The sequence below is a fragment of the Dromaius novaehollandiae genome, chromosome 1 (assembly GCF_036370855.1).
Source record: "Dromaius novaehollandiae isolate bDroNov1 chromosome 1, bDroNov1.hap1, whole genome shotgun sequence".
Lineage (NCBI taxonomy): Eukaryota > Metazoa > Chordata > Aves > Casuariiformes > Dromaiidae > Dromaius > Dromaius novaehollandiae.
Window position 1 is genome coordinate 153,360,535 of NC_088098.1, and position 18,937 is coordinate 153,379,471.

Below are 18,937 nucleotides of genomic sequence, written 5' to 3' on the forward strand. Positions count from 1 at the left end.
GTTTTCAAAGGTTGAGGAAGGCACTAGCAGGCTAAAACTTAGTAGAAAGCTTTTCCATGGATGCTGACTTCTCTGAATTTGGCAGTTCAAAAAACTGAGAAGGGTGAGAGCAAACTCAGCTCAAAGAAACCTGCTAGGAGCATCTTCCTGGTAACAAAGAAGGAAGATGGCTGACCTCAAGGGGTGACCCTGTTTACGGGTGGATGTGGACGTTCAGTAGGGCTAGATCTAGTGCCAGCTTAGGTGCCTCAAACCAAGCAGTGCATTTGCCTGTGATCATTATCCTAGTTTATCTGAAGTGACAAAGCCAAACCAGAAACTGAGACATTCTTAAGACAATGCTAAGCTACCCCACCATTTAAAAAACACCTGCTGATTTTAACCTCTCTGGGGAGTTCTGCCAACTGCAGAGTATAAATCTTCAAGCTTGCAGCTCTCTGCCTGTGCCGCATTTGTGGGTGTGCGAGAGCAGAGTTGTGTTCTCTAGAAGATCAACACTCAGCATAATGCACTAGATAAACTACCTTTTTCTTAGGCAGTGAGAGCCCCGCTGTCAAATGATCATTATCCGGAAACACTTTAGATTGCTTCCACATGGTAGCTAGGCTGCCCCAACAGTCTCCCGTCATCCGTACTGAAGGGAGAAAAGAAGCCTGTCGGTATGGTTCAGGAAGAGGGCTAATATATTATCCTTCCAAATTGGGTGCTTATTTGGGAAATGGCAACTGAATAACTGCATTCTAAAAGACTACAGTAATGGAGCATTTCTAGAACTTTTTTCACCTGAATCAGGGTCCCAGGAGTAAGGATTTAGCCTATGGCTCTGGGACTTCTCTGATACGGTGACATGCACCTCAGCCAACTCAGCCCAAGAGTTGCACATACTGTGTTTCGTTAAATGGGTTTAAAAAACTTTACCTTCTGAGTTTTAAATCATCAGCAAACAAAATGACTCTGACATTGATCTGGACAAGTTTTCTCTGACCCACCCTTGAGGTGGCTGCATCCTGAGAAGCCCTTTTCCACCTGTCATGGAGAGATCCAGCTTTGAGGGCTCAGTGACATGATGCTTTGCCCCCAGGTAATTCCTCTGGCATCCTTTCTCCTCTCCCCTATTCTCCTCTCCGATGGCTTGGGGAAAAGTAAGGGGAGTGTATGTATGCACTCACTGCTGGGTATGAAGGATCCCAGCCTCATCTCATCCCTGGTGACTGCCAGTAAATGCCTGGCTGTGCACCAGGCCAACCCAAAGCATTCACTCCCAAGCACTGTGTGATTTCTGCTGTGGAAGGGGAGAAGCAGAGACAACTTGTCACCACATGTACAGCTCCTGATCCTCAGGAGCCTGTTTGTGGACCATGTTCAGAGGATGCTACTTCAGGGCGTCTAATAATACATGTACCGACCAAAACACCTGGAGTCAGGTGAAGTACATCATGAGGACTGGTCACCTTTTCAGTACCCCTGGGCCAGAGACTGAGTGGTATATTACTCAGCTTTCCTCGCTGAGAGGAAGTCCCATGTGGTCTTAACCCCTTTCAAATCCTACTGAAACTAAGAGTTGGCATCTTAATCTGAAAAATAACACGCAAAAACCCTGCTCAGCACAGGACAGCAGTTCCCAAACTTCTCTGTTGCCTACTCTGTTTCTTGTTGGGATCCACTGGGCCTACAAACCCTCTAAGTGATGTGAGCCTAGAGGAAACCTGTGATTTGGAAGGTGCAAAATAGCCACAGGCTTATTCCTGAACTACATCATTGCCCCTGTTAGCCTAAATTCTGTAGCGCCAGATGCAGGAGAATTGCTTGATGAGAGACATTTATTTACCCTTAACAGACACATGCATTTGATAATGTTTGCTCACAGCCACCACTGTCCTTACTTGGACATGGTACCTTGGACAGGTATCAACAGCATCAGATGGAGCTGTTGCAGTATTTTAACTAGAGGACTGGTTTTCACTGAGATATTCTGAGGGCTAGAAGGAAGTGGAGTGAGATTTTCTTCTGTTGCCTGGCCCTTTGGTGAGGGAGATCTGAAGACTCTGTCGAGTGCAATACTATGAAAGAAATGTAAACCTGCCTTTCAAAACCTCCCAGCAGCCCTTCCCACAGACAGGCTGCCAAAGTGCTGAAGAGCCTGAGCAGTGCTGATGCTTGAGGGCAGCTGCTTAGGCTTCAGTGATGTAGGCCTGTCTGCAGCTCGGATCGAGCTGTCCAACAAATATTCCAAGGTCACCATAGCTTTCTTCCCCACAGGGCTTGCCTTCCCCTCAGCAGCCTTATGATGTTTGTTGGAACTACAGGTCATTTTCCATCTTACAAAGCATAAGGCTTGCTGCTAAATATTTGATGGGCTGGGTAAAATCCACTGTTTCACGTGGTTCTCTAGTAACATTTTGCCTTCTCTCTGCTCTGCCTCCATCAATGGGGATGGGAATGTTTTCTTCCAGGTTACCTGCATACATCTGCCACTAGCTTCCCATGCTTATGGGAAAAGTGCAGTGCTATCCCTTGCTTGAACCAAATCAGTCACTGCCATTGAGAAAACAACTGCATGTCAGTTATGTCATCATTAAGTAATGGGCAAGGCTTCTAATGCCCACAGCACAGGGAAGTAAATTGCATCAGATGTCAGCACAGCTTGTGTCTGTAGAAACTGTGGAGGGCATCATTTCCTCTTCCTAATGTAAATGTCTCTCTGTGCTGAAGAATTTCATCTGATGTTCATGCTCCTTGAAATACTAAGTGTAGTCTCATTTTAGTTGCCTTTGAATAGGTCTAATCAACCTTGCAGCTGCAGATGGAAATAACTTTTCATCAGACAGTCTTTCTTTTTCTGTTCCTTTCCCTGAGATCATTTTTGCTGAAGGAAGTATGTCACTTACAGCAATGGGCTTGCAGGGGGACAGCAAAGCATCTCTGCAAGCTGGATTTCTTCACCCCATTCAGATCAACTGATTTGCTTGGCAACAGCATACAAAAACAATGCTGAGGAGCTGCTGTGAAAGAAAGTGGATGTCCTGTAGGCCATTATCTGATGTTTTCCAGACAATGTCTCTGTCTGGCAGCAGACTACACTCTTCTCCAATTTTTCAACATCTTCAAAAAGCAGATAATATAATTGGATGCAATTGTCTAGGACCAGATTTGCCAGTTCTTCCTTGTTTCTATTTGTTTCTTTATGGACGTAGCCAAAAAACAGATTAACCCTTTTGGCTACAACCTGAAACGAGGAGCTCACACAGAACTCCCCATTCAAACTTGTAAATCTTTTTAGAGAGCGTTCTTTCCATTTCCTCACTCTCTAAGTAGGTCCAGCTTGCTTTGTTCCTCCTCTGTCTTTTTGGGAGCTGTGCAATTTGGTTGGGTAGAGACAGCCCCAATCTATTCAGTGCCTTCTTGAGTCAGCTTTAACCAACAATTGTCAGGTGCCTGGAGACACCTTGATAAAAGGCATGATGTAAGCCTGATGTCAAAGTCTGCTCTTAAATATCAAAATTCTAATTTTCATGTAAGAGTATAGAGGAGGGAAAAAAGACCAAGAAGCATAGGTGTGGCCTGATTCATCAGCAAAACTAAATTAACATAGTGGTTAACCTAACCTCTTGGTCTGGTTATTGCAAAATGACAGAAGACTTCTGCCTCCAGAAGCACTGCTCCGTAAGCTTGAGGCAGATTAGCTTTGGGTTTTGCTGGGAATAGCTCAACTATGCTACCTCGTGGCCAGACAGAAAACCACTTTACCCTCCTATTTCTCACTTGAAAAAATTCTTTTTCTCTTGCATTTGAGTGACAGACAGGGATTAAGAAAGAGCCTCTCACTCCTGGACAGATATTCCAAGTACATCTATTGTAGCAAGCAGCATAAATGAGTTTTTTTTGTTTTTTTTTTTTTTTTTTTTTTTTTTTTTTTTTTTTTTGTGGTGGGAAAGACTTAAACATGCAAGGTTCATTTGTCTGCTGTTAAGTTTCTGCTTGTCCACTTGCTGTTATCTGGAGCAGGGATATACCCCAACTCAGGCTGGGAGATTTTTGTTACAGGGACTGTTTCTTAACTCTGCTGCCCAGCTCCCAGCAAGAGAGGCCGCTGTGGAGCAACCACCAAAACTGACTGCCAACTGTAGCTGGCCCCTACAAACACTGTGCCTTTTCTTAGGGAAGCTGAAGAACAAGCTGTAAAGAAATCGCTCAAGACCTCTCAGTATACTGGTAACAGAGGCTCTATTATTTTGTTTTCTTCTCCATTTGATGCCACCTCTCTTCTCTTTTCTTCAATACAACCTGGAAAAAACTCCAGCATCAAAACAAACTAGAACAGAGAGTCTTATGACTCAGAAGAATGAGCTGGGCTGGAAACTCCCAATTCCAGTTCACCAACCTCTTTCCAGCCCCTTTCCAGGATGACTGAAGCTATTTCTGTACTGCTAAATGTAAAAGACCAGGGACCCATCTTTGGCCCTGAGGCCACTGCCTCATATCTGCCCTGTGTAAGATAGGTTTAAACATACTGGTTTGCTTTCACAGTGTCACGCCTGGCCTGGGTCTCCTCTGAGCCATAGGTGGTGCCTCTTTGGCCCAAACATATTTTTGGTTTTCGATCTCTTTTTTCAGTGCAAAGGGTCAGAACTAACGCAAGGCCCTGCGCTGCAGCTCACCAGCTCAGTGTCTCATAGCAGGAAACTGAAGGTGGGAGTTTGTCTCCAGTGGGGCCAGACATGAGAATGGCTGAAGAAGCAAAACCTTCTGGAGCAGTGTTGTGCGACCACGTAGGATGGAGAGAGCCAAACCTAGTACTGCCCTGTGTGCGTGGCCTCTGGACTGAGCCATTGCCTTTGCCTTACCCGTGCGTGGCCTCAGGGAAAGTGATTTGGAGCAGTGCAAAGCAGAGCCAGAGCATGAGCAAACTAAGTGTGGCTGAATGGGGTGGCGGGTGGTGCTTGAACTTATTCCTTGGCTCTCTTTATTTAGCAGTGGAGATGCATCCTCCCAAGTAGTTACCATCTGTTGTTGCTATTCAACGCTTTTATGAGCTAATTGCAGCTGCTGCAAAGAAAGGAAAGACTATGACAGCCTGGAAGTCAAAATCTGCAGACTGATGCATAATATAGGTCTCCATTGACTGAAGTTGGCTCCAGCTCCCCTGGGAAAGGCTATGATCTCTCTCTCTTCAAATTAGCCGTTGTGAGACCGTTGTCCAGAAACCTTCTCTGGATGGAGACAGTCAGGATAATAGCTGTTAACCTCACACAAGAGAAATTAGCTCTTGAGTGCTGGAAGCCTCCCCAAGTAGTTTTGTAAAAGAAAACAGCAGCGTATTAAAAAAAAAAACCCATACACAGAATATTTGATCTCTGATAAGATGCAAGATTTTTGGGTCCCAGGGACAGAAACATGCCAGAGGAGAGAAAAATAATCACCTTTTAGGGGAAAATTGTGCTGAGACAAATCTTCTCTAAGTGCTGTCTTCCAACTACTTTCTTTTTGAGATATGGCACAGAGAATTTGTTTGCTTAATAATCTAGAGAATGATCCTACTGAAGTTCAGAGCCAAGTTTCTATAATGGATAGTGAAAAATTCTTATTTTTAATGGTAAGTTTTTGTTTACTAACATATAGTGGCTAGAAGGGGTAGATACAACCATGTGTCCATATTATTGTTTTCCTTGGAGCTGTTTTAGGAGCTGATTTAGAGAACTGATCCTCCTGTGATGGATTCTGCTGGGGTTTTTCTATCAGTGCTCCTATCTATGCCAAAAATACGAGGTAACTGTTCTGTTTGATGAGCGCTTCCTGGCATTAGAAGGGAGGAACCATGAAGGGTAATTAAAGCTACCTTTTTAGTTAAATATGAATGGAGGTTTATTTAGCCATGGAAGACTCCTCCCCTCCCACCACCTGCTTTGGGAACCTCTAAGAAGCGTTCAGCGTCTTACAGGAAAATTTGCACAATGTCTAAGTGCTGTTTCCTTCCTGATTGCAGGGACACATGATTTCCAAGAATCCTGCTCACAAGTGTGAAGTTACAGAACATGCACAGAGCCTCTGCTGCCGGGCAGGGGAGGTGCTGTCTCTGCAGATATGCGTATCCAGCAAGATAGAGGATCCCAGCCAAAGTACTTTTTTGGCATGGTTTTCCTGCCAAAAATATTTGAAAACGTACATTTAAATTGGCAAGTTTAAATTACTAGAATGGCCCATGGAAGTGTCTCAGTATTCCTGATGTGGGAACTCTCAGCTGACATTTGGTGTAGAAAATTTCAGTCTTTTAAGAGGATTATTTTAATGCCAGCTTGACTCTTTTTTTGCAGTGTTGATACATAGAGACACATTAATTGTGCTGCTTTTTTTACGACTGCAAAATTCTGACAGCCTTAGCTTAAGAAAGAACCCCATTAATATTAGATTACAAAATATGATCCAGTTGCTTTTGGTATTAAAAAAAACCACTTAAATACTCAAGATATTTAATTTGGGAAGAGGATTTTCCTATTCTCTCTATTTATCTGCTTCTCTGTGTTCATAACTAGTGATATAATTGAGAGAACAGGGAAAAATAAAACTAATCAACTGTAGAAGCAAGTGTAAATCAACTGGCAATTGTAACATTCTTCAATATCACTGTACTTTGTAACAAATCTGGGTCTCCAAGGATCACGTGATTGATTAAAAAATGCGTGTGGAGAACATTTTCTCTGATAGTGCATGTAAGCAAGTTGTACAAATATCACTCTGTATCTAGCTGTCTCCCAGCAGGTCCCTGTTACACACCTACAACCAAGCGATAGTCAAAACAAACTAGGTGTGGTATTGCAAGCTAAAAAAGAAAAGGAAAGGAAAAAAAAGCCCTCAGGATAAACCACACTACACAAGCAGCCAAAAATACAAACCGCGTGTTCTCTGGCAGGGCTTGGCAATGTTTTGTGTTTCTTAGACTGCTAAACATTTTCCTGTGGCAGCATGGGTTCCCTGCATTTACGTTTACTAACAAAAGCCCTCCTGTTTTAGCTGTTTTTCATAGACCCTTTAAAAGTAGTCCGCTGAGGAACCCTAGGAACCTCAGGTGGAAAATCATTGTCCTCTGAAACAGACCTATAAAAGACTTCAGCCATGGCATAGCACTGCCCAGACACCCTAGCTGCAATATTGCAGAATAGAGATCTCACCTATGGGAGCTGGAAATCACATCTTGTAGGAATGTTCCAGCTGTTACATGTGTACCGGCAACCTGCAGAGAAGAAAGCAAATAGCTTTTAAATGCTTGGCTTAATTTCTCTTTGGTTGTAAATTAGAACAAGCTGGTGTCCTGAATCTGGCTCATGAAGCTAGGTTGGGTGAGTGAGTCTCCAGCAATTAGAGAGTCCCTGTCTCATTATATTCCCTGTCTCTGCTGTGATAGATTTGTGTATGAAGCTGCTTGAGGACCCTACTTCTTCAAGCCCATGGTGTCATGGGGAGTCACACTTTTTGCAGCCCAGTGATGTTATTCTGTATTGTGCTGGACCAGACAGGGCCTGGTCTTCCAAAGAGCTTCAGTGTTAAAAAAACCCCAGAAGATTCAAAAAAAAAAGGGGGGGAGATAGTCCTTCGCACAATGTGTGGGTAAACCATGGAGTCCCTTCCTGCAGCATAGTGCAGTTGCTGTACCTTTATATGAATTCAGAAGCCAATTGGGCAAAACTGTAGCACAAAATACACTGTGGCCAAACAGAAATGTATAAACAGAGGCACGCCACCTCCAGCTCAGAAAATACTTTGCAGATTATTAGATTCTGGGAGAGTGCTCCAGGGAATTATGCTCGGCTCCAATGTGCTCTTTCTGCAGTACATGCTAGTTTCTGTGTCAGAAACAGGATATTCAGCTGGATGGACCTTAATTTGACATGGCTCAACCATTCCTATGTCCTTGTGCCTTAAAATGCCCCCAAAGCAGCCTGGCTATCCGATCCCTCTTGTTTTTACTGTGGTTCCTGTACGTCTTTCCCAGAACCCCAACAGAAGGACTCCTCCAGTTCCCCAGTTTCTTCAACCTCTCTTTCCTCAGGAGAGGAGATGCCATTTCCAGGGGCTTTTGTCAGCTTTCACAAGAGGGGGCTTCTTGTAGACTGCCTGTTCTTTGGCCTACTGACATGTCTGAAATTTCAAACTACTTCTTTGGATATTTTTCATTTTCATCGTTTCAAACTACTGCCTGGTTTGAAAGCTTTTGCTGTGTTCATTGTTTGGAATATTGTGACAGTTGAAATAAGGGACTATAGATGATGCTAAGGAGTTTCTGGGCCAGAGGTACTTTAGTCACAGGCAAAGATCAAAAAACTACAGATCTGAAGGGAAAAACTGCTCCACCCCTCAAACTGCTCTCCCATTCCTCCTTCTGACAATATCCTCACTGCTGCAAGACACCTCAGGGGTTGTCTAGTGTTCATTCTGGGCAAATCTGGATCTGCTCTTTCTATCAGTCCTCTGGTTCCTTGTGCTCATGAGAGCACTTCCAGGCTTGGGAAGATCTGGCTTCGAAAAGGTTTCTGGTCTCCTCTGCTAGCTGGCCTCCAAGACAGCTTTAGATACCCCCTTAGTAGAGCTGATTTCTCAACTTTAGCCCCTTCCATGAGGTCAGCTGTGTTTCCCTACATTGCAGACAGGCAACTGCTCTGTGTTGAATGCTGACGATCACTGAAATTCAAGCCACGTGGTCAAAGCTGAGGGATTTTTCCTGGTTTTAAGTTCTCTGTTCTACGATGGGACAGAATCAAACTTCTCTAGGTTTTTGGTGAGATGTCCTTGTTCCCAGCAGATATAATATCTTGGTGGAAAACACAGATTCAGATCAGTTCAAAGATTCTATCCATTCCCGTGTAGAAGAATTCCCCCTGGATTAAGAAATTCGATGTTCATAGGAGCAAGGACCCCACATCCCATTGACTGACTCAGTTGGTTTCCTTCAGGGTCATGTAGGAAACTCTAAGCCTGCAAGAGAGCTCAGTGCTGTGCTTTTATCTTTGGAAGTCCCTTAAAGTTGGTCAGACTAGAGCTATCAGCATAGCATAGCATAGCATAGCAGGGTATCTTCACAAGTATAAAAGAAACACTGAAAATAAGGCCATGTTTTACTGCAGCAGGTAAATGCATTTGTATCTTCAGCAATCATCTTGCAAAAGGTAGAGTTTCACCAGATTTTATCAGGAGCAAGCTGTCTTCTGCGAAAAATGTTGTTTATCTTTTCCTAGTTCAGTTACCAGCTGCAATACTTAGCAAAATTCCCTCAATACCTGTGGGTTGGCAACTGCTGTGGACTGTGTTCTCCTCCATTTGCAAGACTTTTGGGTCATTTGGCAGGTTTCAAGTCTGAGCCCTTTTTAAAAAATTATGCAACGTAGTTGGTTTCCTCTGAGCTACAATAAGAGAAGTGTCTAAAAAAAAGCCATCCCTCCAAATTCATATTCTTGCTGTTACAGTCAGTTTTGTTTTCCTATTTGGTTTCATTTAAACTCACCAAAGAAGCTTTTGTCCTTATCATGCTCAACAGAAATGGGCAGCAGTCCAGGTTACAACGAGATGCTTTTAGAAAGCAGCCATGTTAATTAAGAAGCATTTCCTCCATACCAGACATTCCTAATTAACCTGCCTTAAAGTACTTAAGTCTAAGATAAAGGCCAACAGAGTAGCCTGGGAAGTCACCCATGAGAAGTGTCTTTGTGACCATGTGTATCGTGTCTATGGTGTATGGTATACCATATGTATATGGTACCATATATGGTACAATCGTGGCATCTTGCAGAGCCATGTGAATTAATGTGGGAGCCAACCCTCTTGGATGACTCCAAGTGAAGCTAGCAAATTCTGAACAGCTTGGCAGTGCCATGTGGATGTAAAAATAGAAAAAAAGTTTTGTTCAGTTTAACTGTTCTCCTTTCCCCTACATGAAACCTGGAATTGGTGCATCTTCTGGCTATGCTGGAAAAAGCCCAAAGGTAAATGGAGTATCTTCCGCTTCGCTGGTGTTCTCCATACCTGTCGCACTCCACACGCCACCATCTCATGCCAGCAGGTCTTGTGGTGATAAAAGGAATGATTGGTGGAATTTAAACTTAGCTCAGCAGGAAAATGATCTTTTCTCAAGAAGGGCCCTTCTGTCTGGTGTATTGTTGCAAAATTAACTCTGCTGGGTTTATGTGCTTCTCGCATTGAAAGGCAGTCAAAGGCTGTCCTCACTGTGGCACTGGAAGACACAGTTTATATCTGTAGGAAAACAAAGTTCATAGTGTATTTTAAGCTGTGTGTATAAGCTGATTATTTTTGCAGAATACAGTAAATGTTATTTCCTACTGTGGACAGAACCTGGTTTTTTTGCCTCTCTCCTTCTATTTTGTACTAATTGTGCTTTATTGTATCCATGCTTCTCTCTGGTCTGTGTTTTTATTTTCATTTTGCCACTCGACAAAGAAACCAGGTTTGTGACCTAGACTATTTATTTACAGCACCCTGATGGTGGCTGATGCTGCAGTTTTCTAATATCCATACCGGTCTTGAGATGAGAGGAAAAACTAATGCTTGTGGGGTGAAATCACGGCTCCATTGAAGGCCACGGCAAAGTTCCCACTGGTTTCAGTATGGCCAGGATTTCACCTCTGGATTGTCTGAGGAACTGAATATCTTCACAGGCTCTTATAACTTCCTGCCCTGCTGCTGAATAAGGACTGGGTCTCTGCAGCCCAGAGCAAAGTCCACCAGCTGCTGCCTTGACACCATCCCAAAAGAAGGAAATGAGGCCTGGTGCCTGCTCCAGGGTTCAGCTACTCCTCGGTTTAAATCTGAAGCTATTATTTTTATTTATTTTTGTCCCCTAATCAGTTATAGCAACAGTGATGTTAACGAAGTGTGGCTTCAGCCTGTATTTATTTACCCTGGTACATGAGAGCCGTGACTTCACTGGGACAAGCAGCCTGACTTCGGTCACTGTGGAGCTGCTACCTGTGGGCCCCGAGCCAGGCCTGAAAAACAATCTACTTATGTTTTCAATCTGCCTTGCTGAACAAGAAATCAAGGCTTGACTTTGAATATCAAAATAAGCTGTGTGGCTCGAAGGTCGTCACTCTCCGACTCCAGCTCAGCGTCTGCCACGAGGCAGCCCGCGCCCATGCGCTGGCAGCAGCCTGCCCTCTCCAGCCCACGTCGATACAGCGCACTGCTCGTTCGGCAGCTGCATGGCCTCTGCGTGCAATTTAGGAAGGCTTACTGCAGCAATTCCCTTGCTTCTCTGTGCAAAACCCCATCACTTGAAAACTTGAGAAGCATCTAAAGAGATTTGCTACCTAGATAGCTTTCACAGAGCCGCATCGTCTCCAGAGGCTCCTGCCTGCCAAGTGAGCAGGTAGTCGTGGGGTAGTCACAGCTTGCATCTCTCGAAATCCTGAGACCTTCTCCCCAGACCAGGCCTTTCTCATCCTTTGCAAGCGGGAGTCAGCAGACAGAATTGGGAGGGAAAATGAAGCTATTCTGTTTTTTGGAATATTTTTTCTTTTTCCTTTTGGAAATCCCTTCTGCATGCAGAAGGTGATGAAATTGTGCAGGCGGCACGAGAGATCTTGCTGCAGAAAAATCTAAAATGCTTTCTGTATCTGAATGTTCCCTTCTTCCAGACAGAGTACAAAGGTAACTTTCAAAATAACTATCTCCACCCTCCATCTCCACTTATCCCTGCCCCCATACCCTACTGTGGTACATGATGTCTAAGCTTTCAGCATCCCAGTTCTTCACCCACAGCAGTCTGTGTGAATGTAAATCAAAGTTTGGGAGAATCGATACCTTCTCTAGTCAGCTGTTTTGGTACTTTCAGTAAGGTTATAGCTGTTCAGTATCCAACTTGTAGGATATGGTTTCAAGATCAACTCAAGCAAGTTTTCACTGCTGCTGAAGGCATAAATTAGTATGTGGCATTCTGGGGCTGCATGTGCCACATCCATAAAGAGTTTATTAGCCTGGCCTGCAATGACAGCGCTCAGATTTACTCTTCTGTTTCTCCTTGCCTTATGCAGCTCCTGACATCCTGTCCGTCCTCAAATTTTTTGCCCTCCAATACAACAGAGTCAGGATTTCACACATACTTGGCAGTGGTGAGCAGAAGGATTTATCACAAATGGCAGTTCAGGCTGTGTTTTTGCAATGCTGCTGAAGATGCAGTCCCTCCAAAACACACGTTCTTCTCCCAGGCCTGGGGCTTGTGCAGTTGAACATCCAAGTCAGACAGGGGAACCACTCTGGCTGAAAGCTAACTCCACCAAAACCACAAAAAGCTGTGTACTTCCAGCAGCACATGGGAGGGTAGGAACAGAGGGCCAGAGGCAAAGGGAAGGATGGGATGGTTCCTTTCAGCAGCAGCTCACATTTAGATTAACTTAAAGCAGTCAGGAAACTTCACCTTCTGTGGTAAACAGTGTGGGGTTTTATCACAGAAGAGATTATTTAGGAATGTGGGAGTGAACTTGTCTAGGACAGTCTGGTAGGACAGCCATCACATCTGATACAAGCTAGGGCCAATACTCTCAAATTCATTTTATGCACCCACACTTCTTGGCAGATAGGATCTCTATGTGGCTCCACCTGCACCACCTTTAACTGTCCAGGGCGCTTGGCACTTAATACTGGAGAACTGCTTTATTAGTCACCTAAAATGAAAGTGTGAGTTGGATGCCTAAATTAGGTAAAGCACGTCTCATCCTTTCCTCCTGTGCTTTCTTCAGTAGGTGTTTTCTTACAGCAGATTCCCCAAGCTGTGAGACACAGCGAGATAACAGACCGCTCGCATGGCTCATCATTGGAAAACATGAAGTTAAATACTCTAAGTTTTTGGCCAGAGAAGGCCAGAGTGTCTTCTGGGACTGATCCTGCCCTCGCTGAAGTCAATGAAAACGTCATCTGATTTTGCTGGCTGTTGTGAATTATTGTTTAAATTATTGCATCATTGCATCATTCTGGGCCTGAGTTTACCACATCCATAAAAAGTTTATTATACCATGCTGGAATGGCAGCAATCATATTTTCTATTCTGTTCATCATTGCATTGTTAGACTTTTTAAATTACAGCCTGACATCTCTTGCGTATAGGGACTTTTTTTGCTATTTGTTACCATAAAGTCAGGATTTCAGTCACATTTTTAGCACTGAGGATTGGAAGGACTGATCACATCGCAGTTCAGGTCGTATTGTTTAAGATTCTGCCATCTTGGACTTCGTCTACTCAAGTAACATGGAAACCAAGGATTTGTGTATAAGCAGTTTACCCCACTGGTGTATCAAATAAAGTGGAAACCACATGGAAAAGATATAGCACTCACAGAAAAGGTACCTGACCTGTCTGTGACCTGACCTTGTGACTAGAGTTTGGCATTTTTCTCATCTGTACTGTTTTCCAGAAACAAAGCATAATGACTCTGGGGGGGGGGGGGTTGTGCACGGGACTTTCAATCTCCATATAGAAGAATGACATGGAAAATGAGGCATGGGCACTTGCTCCTCTCCTATGCTCCTGCTGAAAATTACCGCCTCCATGCTCCATTAACCTCTGATGCTGAAGGGCCTGATCCAAAAACCTCGATGGGAATATCCCTGTGGATTTCACTGGGCTTTAAAAGAGGTTCCTCGAGAGTGTGTAACCTCCTTGGAAAGAACTGGTAGTAATACAGCATTTTATCTGAATGGGGGTTATCTCGGCGGGAACCACGGGCTAGCTGCACATGCTGGGCGGGACCAGAAAGCACAGGACCTTCTGCGACTGCCTATCTCCCATACAGTACCTCTGTCTTGCGGGTGTTTAATTTTTGTTTTGTTTGCTCACGTTTTGGCATGGCTGAAAAAACTTTCCTTGCCTTTAAAATGGGAAGGTGTGTACCACACAAACAATAAGTCAATATTCTGAGCTGAGACTCATCATGAGCCAGGCTTGTCTGCAGTTGCCTCCTGGCAACCCTTTAAATTAACTTCTTTTAACACTTGTGTCACTGCACGTTACAGAGTCAAGAAAAATGTTTGCAAACAGAGGAAGGTGCAGCCTTCAGCAGCTTCACACCTGATGTTGCCTCTGTGTGTCAGGGAAGCTTGTCACGAAAAGGCAAGTGCCAGCAGCAGATACCTGCTTCCAGCATGTTTGACCTTGCTTGGAAGCATTTTGTGACTTCAAAGCTGAATGTCTGGAAGGCTATCAAGAGAAAGATAACCCTCCAAGTGCATTATTTATGAGAGTCCTAGCTGGGAGGAAGGGCATGCGGAAACATGGGATGGAAGTAACTCAGCCCTAAGACACTGTGACAGAACGAGGGAGTGGTATTGCCAGCTAGAAGAAAAAACATGTTGCTGAAGGAGGTTTTCCTGGCTAATGGGCAGTCACACTCAGCTTATGGGACACAAGAGGTTGTTTTTCCTGAACCGATCCCCAGTGCTTCTTTCTGTGCCTCTGGCCTCAGAAGTATCCTAGAGACACTGCTCGGAAAGGCCAGTGCCTTTCAGTGACACATTCGTAGTGCGATATGTGCGTGCGTGTGTGTTCTTCCAGTTTCAGCAAGACTTTCACACTGCACTCATTTCATCTGAACTTGGACAGCCCCATCTCTCGCTTTGCAGTCGTGCCAGCCCCACTTGCACAGCTTCAATGCGCTGGCTCTTGGCCACCTGTATTGGTGGCCAGCCCAGAAGCACGGGTGCACTGAGGATGGGCCACCAACCCAACACCCTTTGCCCACTTCTACCTGGCAGCAGTGGCAGGATTCATGGAACATGTCACTGCTCACATGCTTGTGTTTTCTTAGTGTGCCTTAAGGATAGTGGTAGTTCAACTTTGTAATCTAGAAACACTGCTGCTTGTCACTCAGGCCTTCAGAGGTGGTTTTCACCAATCCTGGCAAATGCTGGGCATCAAGAGGAATGGGGGATGCAAGAAGTAAGCAGGAATCAGACCCTAATCGATGTGGACAACGCTACATATTTGCTGGTTACCTCTTCCCTTGTGGGAAATACAGGATCAGGAATGCCACAGGCAGAAAAGACACGGGCATATAAACCTTGGCAAAAGTCGGCACTTCCTGACAGAATTAAGCCTATGGTCAGCTAATGTAGTTAGATTTTCAGTTTCTGTGGTTTAAAAAAAAAAGGGGGGGGGGTCTTCACATGATCACATCATCTCAAGCATGCAAGTATTTCCAGGAAGGGCTTAAAATTTTGGCTTCTTCAAAGAGAAAACTGGTTGGGTTCAAGCCTCTCAGGATAGAAAGGTTTTTGTATACGGAATGCTGTTTTAAAATTTTCACCTTTTACTCCACTTTGCAGTTCAGTCTCTCAGTGATTTACCAGATCCTCAGCCTTTTGAGCCTTGTTCCTTTAAAAATCAAGCACACCACAGCCAGGCAAATACTCATTCAAACTGCACATTGAAGAGTTTCAAAAGAAGCAAAATTGTGGAAGAAAAACCTCAAGAACAAAGAGCATTCAAGTACAAGATAGCTTCTGAACTTTTCCTGCAAGTGCTGTGCCTCTGGAGACTGTCTATTATAACAGGATAAGCCAAATTGAAAAACTGAGATATAGATTTCTGTTGACCTCCACCCAAGCTCAGCATTGTTTGGGCCATAATTTTTGCTCTTGAAAAGTAAAAGAAAACTTTCTAAGAGAGTTTTAAAATAGCTTCAGAGTGACTCAAATCCAGCAAAAGCATTCCATTTTAAACTTAAAGAAAATGTTTTATCCTTAATTTGCTCCGTAATGTTCAAATCCACAAAATGAGGTGCTATTTGCCCCACCAGCTCTATGTGACTCTTCTGGACCCAGGCCAGAAACAGATCCAGGTTTCCATGGGTGGAGGCAGGGACCAGCATTTCATTTCTTCAGGATTTGCTCTGAGGCCAAGCTGAAGAGTGAAGGAAGCCATCTAAGGCTGCACAAGATATGCAGCCATGTCACTCTGTGTTTCAGCCCTTTGTAATCCTATTTCCATCCATGCCTCTGCGTGCTCGCAAAAGCCGAAGAGTAGACTATGCCTGAAGCATTCACCTTTACCAAGGCTCGGTGGTGACCACGGGAAGCTTAGTAACACCTCCTCCCCCTAGCACTTCGTTTTTAAAAAAGCTGTAACCTAGGCTCTGAGTGGGGTTCGCTTTTGCCCTTGGTCTGTTTGAGTGCTGCTGAGGACAGCATTTTCCAGGAAGCAAGGATGGCAGTACTGCATGGATAAGAGATATTCCCCAACCCAAGCTGTCCAGCATCTTCTTTTCAGGAATAGTCCACAGTCCTGCCCATGAAAGACTCTCTGTGGGTTTGCATGGCTGTTGGGTCAAGATTACTTTCTCCCATTAGCTTTACTTTTCAGCTCTCCTCCTTTTCTCAGCATCTTAGAAGGAATTGTACTGAAGTCTTTATTCCCTTCTCTTTTTTTTTTTCTTTAAATCCCCCCTCCCCTTCTTCTCCTTCTCCCTCTCCCCTTGTAACACAAACACCCTCCTTGCTGTAACGGTTCAGCATTAGCTCTTTGCTACGTTTCAGCATGGCATTGCACAGGCCCCAAGGGGCTGGTGACTGCTCTTGTTCTGCAGCAGTTGGCAGAAGCAGGGCCAGGTGTGGGGCTCAAGGACTCCCTGGTGCAGCATCATGATGCACTTAAGCTATAATCTCTCTCTCTATGTATATAATCTATACTGTGACCAGAGGAGACACCCTGATGTTCCCTCGAGTTCCCAGCCATTTGGATGCCCTTCCTTTGCTGCCTCCCCCGTGTGCTAGCTGTGGTATTAGAATGAGCATTTGTACAGTACTAAAAAGGTAAAATAGTGTGTGGCCGGGGTAAAGGAGAAGGTTGGGACCTTGTTCAGGCTGCAGCATGCGCTCAGGTTAGCCTAAGCCAGCCCTGCCAGTGTGGCACAGGTCAGGGCAGAGCATGCAGTGCTGCAATGCCCCAAATACTATGGGACCACCTTCCCTGGCACCCCCCTCACATGCATATTTTGGCTAATATAGTAGAGACAGATGCCAAAAATGTATCCCAGGCCTAGCTGTAGCAGCAGTGGCCAAAAGTTGTGTGGATAGCCTCTCCCCACCATACCGTGCTCCAGCATGCAGCTACGTTACAACAAGCAGTTACAGCGTAGCTGTTTTAGTTGGGATCTCAGCAGCCCGCTGGCAGAAGGCTGAATGAAGTGTTAATTTTGGAAACCAAGGAGGATATTTAATGAATTATGGCTCTTTCACCAAAACAGGTATCAGTGTTCGGAATAGCTGTGAGGAGGCAAATTGTAAATACCCCCAAGCAGATGGACACAAGCTGGGCACAGGAACTTGGAGGCAACCGCCGTGACGCTCTGTTCAGCAGGCACCGCTCATCACGCTCGTATTTTTCCTCTGGGCATAGACAGCCCAGAGATTTCCACAGTCTGTTTTACATTCTCCCTGAAGGGTAATTAGTGACAATAAAAATAATTTTGAAATTGCTGGCTGGCTTATAGCATGCCAGCACGGGAGAGCTTTGTGACCAGCCCCAGCTATGATGAGCCATGAAATGCCTGCAAACCCATGAGTAGTCCAAAACAAAAGCCTCACTCCTGGTTTTTGCCTCTCCATCATACAGCAGCAGCAGCAGCAGCAGTCTGGGATGTGCGGGGAGGCATCACTTCAGGCAGAACAAGAACATAAAACCCAAATATTGTGTTTAACCGCTATCCAAATAAAAGAAAAAGAAATCTCCCTTGTGGAAACTGAATTTAGAGCTGTGTTCCTATTCAAAAATGGCTGGAGCCAGCAGGACATACTTATTTTTGCATCTTTACTTACTTGAGGGGCTTTACAAGGGGAAGAAGCTTGGTATGGTGTTTGACTGATCTACTTGTATCCTCTCCTGAACTCCTCAATTGCTTCTTCATGATCAAATTTCAAAATGTTCCTGCTCTGTTCAGAGGTTCCTTCAATGAGCCAGCAGAGAAAATCTGGGAAGGGCTGTGAGTTACAGGACGTGCAGTGGGCTCTCTGCTGAGCCTCACAGGCTTGCAAAGCTCGCAGCCAACCTAGCATGCCCTGTGCTCATGCTGCTGGGGGCTGGTGACCTTCAGCTCTGGGGGAGAGCATAATTTTCTCTCCAAGCTGATCAAAATAAAGAGCAAAAGAAATCCTGCAAACTACACTGTAATCGCAGAGCTGGGGCTGGCAGAGACGAGTATGGGAGAGTCAAAATAGATGTGGCAAGTGGTGATCCTGGCTGAGCTTCAGCTGTGCCCTTTTCGTCTCCCTGTCCGGTAGATTTTGGACTTTGTACCCGAGAAACCCCAACACAGAAAGCTTTGAAACTGCTGCCCAAGAGTTATAGACAGCACATTAGCAGTCGCCTTGAAGGGAAGATAAATGTAATATGCAAGAGTGTTAAGACTGATATTGAAATGGACTACTTTTAAAGACTAACACCAAGGTCCTTTCCCTTTAATGCAGTTTTAAAGTACAAAATGTTTAACAAATCAGTATGTTAACAGTAGGATGTGACCAATACATTTGTATTGATTAGTTGGGAGTTGGTAGGCTGCTCACTTGCACATCATCCAGAATCAAAGTCCATGTGAAAAATCACTAGAGCAGTATGGTAATAGTCTTCTCCTATAAATTAACTGGGGCATTGGTTAATACTGTGCTTAAAGACCTTTTGCCCTTGATTATTCTTTACTGCATTGTTCTTTACATCTATTAATGCTGTGCATATATGCAAAAGAGAGATTTCAATCTACAACTCAGAAATCAATCAATCACATTTTTTCCACAATCAGAAGATATCAGTCCATAAGATCATCATCAAAATTACTCTTTGACTAACAGATATCTTACTGTAAAACTGATTTATGGTTTGGTTCAGAAGGATACTTTGAATCTTTTAATAAAACGATATGCATAAACATTCAGTATTGAGTTCCTGCATGTG